The 8,626-nt window shown below is 42.2% G+C and overlaps 1 long non-coding RNA gene across 1 annotated transcript in view; it reads right to left on the reverse strand.

Annotated features, from left to right (window-relative positions):
• Positions 1–1,431, reverse strand: part of LOC121842846 — a 6,658-nt gene extending 5,227 nt beyond the window's left edge. Inside the window, exon 1 of the long non-coding RNA XR_006081335.1 lies at positions 1,404–1,431. This is a non-coding gene — a long non-coding RNA (uncharacterized LOC121842846). The remainder of the gene's footprint in view (positions 1–1,403) is intronic.
• Between the last annotated feature and the right edge of the window lie 7,195 nt (positions 1,432–8,626).

An 8,626-nucleotide genomic window follows, 5' to 3' on the forward strand; every position in this document is an offset into this window, starting at 1 on the left:
TATTATCTACAGAGGCCCATTATTATCTACAGAGGCCCATTATCATCTACAGAGGCCCATTATCATCTACAGAGGCCCATTATCAGTAACCATCACTCCTGTGTTCCAATGGCACGTTGTGTTAGTTAATCCAAGTTTATCATTTTAAAAGGCTAATTGATCATTAGAAAACTATTCTGCAATTATGTTAGCACAGCTGACAACTGTTCTGATTAAAGAAGCAATAAAACTGGCCTTCTTTAGACTAGTTGAGTATCTGGAGCTTCAGCATTTGTGGGTTTGATTACAGGCTCAAAATGGCCAGAAACAAATAACATTATTCTGAAACTTGTCAGTCTATTCTGGTTCTGAGAAATGAAGGCTATTCCATGTGAGAAATTGCCAAGAAACTGAAGTTCTCGTACATAGCTGTGTACTACTCCTTTCACAGAACGGCACAAACTGACTCTAACCAGAATAGAAAGAGGAGTGGGAGGCCCCGGTGCACAACTGAGCAAGAGGACAAGTACATTAGAGTGTTTAGTTTGAGAAACAGACGCTTCACAAGTCCTCAACTGTACCCGAAAAACACCAGTCTCAACATCAACAGTGAAGAGGCGACTCCGGGTGCTGGCCTTCTAGGCAGAGTTCCTCTGTCCAGTGTCTGTGTTCTTTTGCCCATTTTAATATTTTATTTTTATTGGCCAGTCTGAGATATGGCTTTTTCTTTGCAACTCTGCCTAGAAGGCCGGCATCCCGGAGTCGCCTTTTCACTGTTGACGTTGAGGCTGGTGTTTTGTGGGTACTATTTAATGAAGCTGCCAGGAGGCGTCTTTCTCAAACGAGACACTAATGTACTTGTACTCTTGCTCAGTTGTGCACCGGGGCCTCCCACTGGTTGCTGATAATGGGTTTCTGTACGCCTATTTAGATATTCCGTTAAAAAACTGGAGTTTCCAGCAACAATAGTCATTTACAACATTAACAATGTCTACACTGTATTGCTGATCAATTTGATGTTATTTTAATGGACAACAAATGTGCTTTTCTTTCACAAACAAGGACATTTCTAAGTGACCCCAAACTTTTCGACAGTACTGTATATATAGAAATACACGTTTAAAATATGTACCAATCGATTGGTCAAAAGAACAGGTGACTAAGTCAAACAAGATTTTTATTAGTCGGGGACAGCCCTACCGGTAAAAGATACCAGTCCATCTTCATATCAACTAACAGAACTCTGCTGGTTGTCCTGGTAACAGATACCAGTCCACCTTCCTGTCAACTAACAGAACTCTGCTGGTTGTCCTGGTAACAGATACCAGTCCACCTTCCTGTCAACTAACAGAACTCTGCTGGTTGTCCTGGTAACAGATACCAGTGGGCAGATCTATTGTATTTGTTCAAACTAAACTACTTACTTTTATGTGTCAAATCTGATCCGTTCTTTCTCCTCCTCTCACAGTTCCACTCAGCCCCGTTGTTTTCTTGCAGTCCACCAGCAGCAGAGACAACCTCTTCATCCCGGGAGAGGCACGACACTGGGACTCCAGGAGGGAGGATGGGCTAGCGTTGTCCTGGTAACCATAAAGAGGGGACACAGACACATATCATTATGGATGCTGATGTCACTGTTGACATAAAGTGCTTTACAGAAAAGCCCAGACCACAATAGAGCACTTTAGACCAGACCAATTAGAGCAAGCTGTATGCTAGACCAGACCAAGCTGTACCATCTGGTGTTCTGATCTGGAGAGACTCTTCTCTGCCTCTTCAGCTTCATGAGGTTGTTGAGGCTCCCCAGAGGATCCACGATTGTCATGTCTCTCTCCTGTGTGAACAAGAACATCAAATGCTTAGCAGGACAGGAAAATGGTCCAATTCACACACTAATCAAGAGAACATCCCTGGTAACTCATTACTCCCTCCGATCTGACGGACTCAACAAACACACGTTTCAATTGTAGATTGTCAGAGGGTTGGAGTGTGTCCCTGGCTATCCGTAAATAAAATTAAAAATAAAAACAAGAAAATGGCACCATCTGCTTTGCTTAATATAAGGAATTTGAAATGATTTATATTTAAGTACATTTTAGACTTTTACTCAAGTAGTATTTTTGGGTGATTCACTTTTACTTGAGTAATTTTATTGAGGTATCTTTACTTTTACTCAAGTATGACAATTGCGTACTTTTCCCCCACCACTGTGATGCAAATGTTAAAGGGCCGTTCCACAAAATGGTGCATTTTGCGTCCCTTCGACATTTTAAGTATACATTATGCACTGTATATTATATTTTAAAAGCCTGTTATAATAGATTAAGTGCACTTTAATATAGACCACATGGAAAATTCAATAAAATCACATTTTGAAGTTCCAAAAATATATGTACCAATGGCAGATTGCCCCTTAAAACAGTTCCTACAGTACTGAACAACATATTAAAGTGCAGAACTTCAGTATAATGCCAATTTGTTTTTTTAAATACATTACTTCAACAACTGCATAGTGCCCCTGTTTATAAGACAATACTCACTGGTGGTAATCGGATGTTCGGTCTCGTCTTCCTCTTTTATTGAGATATCCTCCTCTTTTACTCCAAAAGGTTCAATTTTACGGCATCTTCCTCCTTTTTGATTCTGAAAGCTTCTACCCCTTTTTCCACTTTGACAACCTCGTTCCCATATTCCTCTTTCACTGTAATATCATCCTCTTGTTTCAATGTAATATCATCCTCTTATTCATTCTTCAAGCTTCTTTGCCTCCTTTCACCAGTTTCTTTCTCCGTCGAGATTAGTGAGTTTATGCTCCGGGAGATTAGCCTAGTGCAGTATCAATGTAACACATTTGCTAATTTAAGCAATTTACGTTTAAATGAACCAGTAGATATGTAAACAGAATTATGTTCAAAACACTAAGAGTAATATACACAAGATTGGTCTAAAGAGCTTCAATTTTTAGGTTTGCTAGCAAAGCACAGCGTGGGTAAACCAGGAACCTTTTGTCGCTGTTGAAGAAGCCTCCGCCCGTCCACTAGATTATACGTCACGCAAGAAGCATCACCTGAAAAATTCATATCGCCATCTGCTGACTGGAGTGGGTAACGCAGACTGGAAAATATGAATTACAATGTTCAGTCTGGCAAGCAATGTCATAAGAAGTAATTTAAAAATAACCAGATGTTATGTTCTTACTTCTTACAGCCAATACTTTCCTCCAGGATTGGCCTGCCTATTAGGCAGGATTAGGTAGTATATAGATCAGGTGACAGATAGAATCTGGGTGCCATACTCTTTATCGAGCTAAATTGACCAAGGCTCATCACGAACAACACATAAAACTTAATATAATTCTGCCCAAATACAATGAAAACTTCTCTCACCCAGTGGCATATGGGCTATTTAGGTGAGCGTTGGTGTCTCCCATCTCCACAGAGGAACACTAGATCTCTGTCAGAGTGACCATCGGGTTCTCGGTAACCTCCCAGACCAAGGCCCTTCTCCCCTGATTGCTCAGATTGGCCAGGCGGCCAGCTCTAGGAAGAGCCTTGGTGGTTCCAAACTTTTCCTTTTAAGAACGATGGTAGCCACTGTGTTCTTTGGGAACTTCAAGAGGCATATTTTCTGTTGATTGTCTCCTTCCCCATATCTGTGCCCGGACAATTCCTTCCACTTCATGGCTTGGTTTTGCTCAAACTGTAAACTGTGGGACCTTATATAGACAGGTGCGTGCCTTTCCAAATCATGTCCAATCAATTGAATTTACCACAGGTGGACTCCAATCAGAGTTGTAGAAACATCCCAGGATGACCAATGGAAACAAGATGCTCCTGAGCTGATTTCAGATTGGCCAGCAAAGGGTCTGAATACTTATGTAAAGATTTGGTGTTCCATATTTAGTTTGTTTTTAATCCTATCCTTAGTTTCCTTAATACTTTTAAGAACTGTATGTATAAGGCCACTTTGTGTTCTTTGGGAACTTCTGATTGGAGGAAACTAACCTCCCAGACTTTCAGGCCCTTCTCCCCTGATACATCAGTACATTGGCCAGACAATGCCCGCTCTAGGAAGTTATATTTGTTGGTTCCAAACCTATCCTTTTTAAGCCTCTCCCGATCTCTGAAGACCACCCAGTCCTTCCTTCAGTTACCCTAAACCTCTCCCATCTATCTCTGAAGACCATCCAGTCCTATCCCTCAGTTACCCTAAACCTCTCCCATATATCTCTGAAGACCATCCAGTCCTATCCTTCAGTTACCCTCAAACCTCTCCCATCTATCTCTGAAGACCACCCAGTCCTATCCTTCTTTGGGACCCTAAATGTAACCTCCCAGATCTCTGAAGGCCCTTCATCCAGTCCTGATCCTTCAGTTACCCTAAACCTCTCCCATCTATCTCTGAAGACCATCCAGTCCTTAAAAAAACCTCCCATCTCTCTTGAAGACCATCCAGTCCTATTCTTTGTTACCCTAAACCTTCAATCTCTGAAGACCATCCAGTATTCCTTCAGTTGTCTTTCTCCCATCTATCTCTGAAGACCATCCAGTCCTATCCTTCAGTTACCCTAAACCATCCCATCTCAATGGAAGACATCCAGTCCTATCCTTCAGTTACCCTAAACCTTCCCATCTATTCTGAAGACCATCCAGTCCTGAATCCTTCAGTTATAAACCTCTCCCATCTGTCTTGAAGATATCCAGTCCATTTGTAATTCCCAATCCTGAAGACCATCCAGTCCATCCTTCAGTTAAACCTATCTATTTTCCAGTCCTTCCTTTTCCCTAAACCTCTCCCATCTTCCCTGAAGACTAATGCATCCAGCAGTTACCCTAAATCCTTCTGAAGTCCAGCCTATACATACTATGTACATTTTAAGACCATCCAGTCCTATCCTTCAGTTAGTTATATTTATTTGAAGTTTTCCAGTCCTATCCTTCAGTTACCCTAAACCTCTCCCATCTATCTCTGAAGACCATCCAGTCCTATCCTTCAGTTACCCTAAACCTCTCCCATCTATCTCTGAAGACCATCCAGTCCTATCCTTCAGTTACCTAAACCTCTCCCATCTATCTCTGAAGACCATCCAGTCCTATCCTTCAGTTACCCTAAACCTCTCCCATCTATCTCTGAAGACCATCCAGTCCTATCCTTCAGTTACCCTAAACCTCTCCCATCTATCTCTGAAGACCATCCAGTCCTATCCTTCAGTTACCCTAAACCTCTCCCATCTATCTCTGAAGACCATCCAGTCCTATCCTTCAGTTACCCTAAACCTCTCCCATCTATCTCTGAAGACCATCCAGTCCTATCCTTCAGTTACCCTAAACCTCTCCCATCTATCTCTGAAGACCATCCAGTCCTATCCTTCAGTTACCCTAAACCTCTCCCATCTCTATCTCTGAAGACCATCCAGTCCTATCCTTCAGTTACCCTAAACCTCTCCCATCTCTCTCTGAAGACCATCCAGTCCTATCCTTCAGTTACCCTAAACCTCTCCCATCTATCTCTGAAGACCATCCAGTCCTATCCTTCAGTTACCCTAAACCTCTCCCATCTATCTCTGAAGACCATCCAGTCCTATCCTTCAGTTACCCTAAACCTCTCCCATCTATCTCTGAAGACCATCCAGTCCTATCCTTCAGTTACCCTAAACCTCTCCCATCTATCTCTGAAGACCATCCAGTCCTATCCTTCAGTTACCCTAAACCTCTCCCATCTATCTCTGAAGACCATCCAGTCCTATCCTTCAGTTACCCTAAACCTCTCCCATCTATCTCTGAAGACCATCCAGTCCTATCCTTCAGTTACCCTAAACCTCTCCCATCTATCTCTGAAGACCATCCAGTCCTATCCTTCAGTTACCCTAAACCTCTCCCATCTATCTCTGAAGACCATCCAGTCCTATCCTTCAGTTACCCTAAACCTCTCCCATCTATCTCTGAAGACCATCCAGTCCTATCCTTCAGTTACCCTAAACCTCTCCCATCTATCTCTGAAGACCATCCAGTCCTATCCTTCAGTTACCCTAAACCTCTCCCATCTATCTCTGAAGACCATCCAGTCCTATCCTTCAGTTACCCTAAACCTCTCCCATCTATCTCTGAAGACCACCCAGTCCTATCCTTCAGTTACCCTAAACCTCTCCCATCTATCTCTGAAGACCATCCAGTCCTATCCTTCAGTTACCCTAAACCTCTCCCATCTATCTCTGAAGACCATCCAGTCCTATCCTTCAGTTACCCTAAACCTCTCCCATCTATCTCTGAAGACCATCCAGTCCTATCCTTCAGTTACCCTAAACCTCTCCCATCTATCTCTGAAGACCATCCAGTCCTATCCTTCAGTTACCCTAAACCTCTCCCATCTATCTCTGAAGACCATCCAGTCCTATCCTTCAGTTACCCTAAACCTCTCCCATCGATCTCTGAAGACCATCCAGTCCTATCCTTCAGTTACCCTAAACCTCTCCCATCTATCTCTGAAGACCATCCAGTCCTATCCTTCAGTTACCCTAAACCTCTCCCATCTATCTCTGAAGACCATCCAGTCCTATCCTTCAGTTACCCTAAACCTCTAAAGTCCTATCCTTCAGTTACCCTAAACCTCTCCCATCTATCTCTGAAGACCATCCAGTCCTATCCTTCAGTTACCCTAAACCTCTCCCATCTCTCTCTGAAGACCATCCAGTCCTATCCTTCAGTTACCCTAAACCTCTCCCATCTATCTCTGAAGACCATCCAGTCCTATCCTTCAGTTACCCTAAACCTCTCCCATCTATCTCTGAAGACCATCCAGTCCTATCCTTCAGTTACCCTAAACCTCTCCCATCTATCTCTGAAGACCATCCAGTCCTATCCTTCAGTTACCCTAAACCTCTCCCATCTATCTCTGAAGACCATCCAGTCCTATCCTTCAGTTACCCTAAACCTCTCCCATCTATCTCTGAAGACCATCCAGTCCTATCCTTCAGTTACCCTAAACCTCTCCCATCTCTCTCTGAAGACCACCCAGTCCTATCCTTCAGTTACCCTAAACCTCTCCCATCTATCTCTGAAGACCATCCAGTCCTATCCTTCAGTTACCCTAAACCTCTCCCATCTATCTCTGAAGACCATCCAGTCCTATCCTTCAGTTACCCTAAACCTCTCCCATCTATCTCTGAAGACCATCCAGTCCTATCCTTCAGTTACCCTAAACCTCTCCCATCTATCTCTGAAGACCACCCCATTTGATTTCTATTTGCCATATATTTTTAACTGTGCTGTTTCACAAAAGTTCTTGACCTTTATATTCTCATAGTTGCTGCAGATAGTAAATTAAAAATAAACATGTTTGCTAAAAGTATTATTATATTATTGATCAATTGACTATGACTTTTCAAATCCCCCAGTAGTGCTGTCTGCAGAGTTAGCTCCAGGTAAATGTTGCCATTCCTTGACATGCGACCAAAACCAATACAATGTTCTATATATGGGGGATACAATGAACCTCTCTGCAGATTTAGCTGCGAAGAGATATAATCATTAGATCATTTGTTTTAGTACTGTCCATATGTAGCTTGGTTGCAAGAATTTTATATAATAATTCAAATTGAAAAATTCAAAGTTTTGAATCCGGCATCATTCATCATTTTCTTTAACCAATTCTGGTCTTTAATGCAGGACTGACAGACAAGTTTCTTACTTTTTCCCCTTGACACCATTTTTGTGGTAATGCTGCAATTAGTTGGTTGTAATTTTGGGTAGTGCAGACATTTCCATATATTTCTGTTAGCTGCATGTGTGACAACTCCACCAGTCCTATTTATGATATAATTTACAAAGATTATACCTTTTTTATGTATTACATTTTACTTTTATTTTTTTATCAATTAGTAACCAGAATTGTTTTGTGGTATTATTTGTTCTGTCTTTTCTGGTGGATTAAACTGAAATTGCAACCAACTTTCTATGGCTTGTATTGTAATACAGCCCGACAGGAGGCTTTCATTGTGCATCTGTAAAACTGTGTGAGGGTTTTAGGTGACAAGCCAAATTTCTTGTGTTTCCTGATGTTGAAGAGGGACAAGCCAAATTTCTTGTGCCTCCTGATGTTGAAGAGGCTCTGCCTGTTGTCAAAAAACCAGGCGCATACAATGACTGGCCCAAAAACAAGACACAAACAGTCTGGAGAAATACAGAAAATAACACATCCACAAAACGAACAGAGAAACAAGCCCGCACAATAGCCGGCGGGCCTAGTGCCCTTAAATAGCCCACAAACTAAACTAAACTCAAAACAGGTGTAACCAATCAGACCAAACTAACAGAAACAAAAAAGGGAATCGATGGAAGCTAGTAGACGATGGTTCAGCTGAGCACCTTTGAACAGGAAGAGGCACCATCTTTGGCGGGATTCGTGACAACAAGCCACATTTCTTCTGCCTCCTGATGTTGAAGAGGCTCTGTTGCGCCTTCTACCTTTTTGCAATGTGGGCACTGCTTCATGTGGAAACACCAACACTCACCTAAATAGCCCATATGCCACTGGGTGAGACGTTTTCCTTGATTTTGGGCAGCATTATGTGAGGTGTTATTATGTGTTTTTATTTATTTATTCCAAACTGCGTTACCCTCCAGTCAGCAGATGGCGATATGACTATTTC

This window comes from Oncorhynchus tshawytscha, unplaced genomic scaffold, assembly GCF_018296145.1.
Source record: "Oncorhynchus tshawytscha isolate Ot180627B unplaced genomic scaffold, Otsh_v2.0 Un_contig_550_pilon_pilon, whole genome shotgun sequence".
NCBI classification, from domain to species: Eukaryota; Metazoa; Chordata; class Actinopteri; order Salmoniformes; family Salmonidae; genus Oncorhynchus; species Oncorhynchus tshawytscha.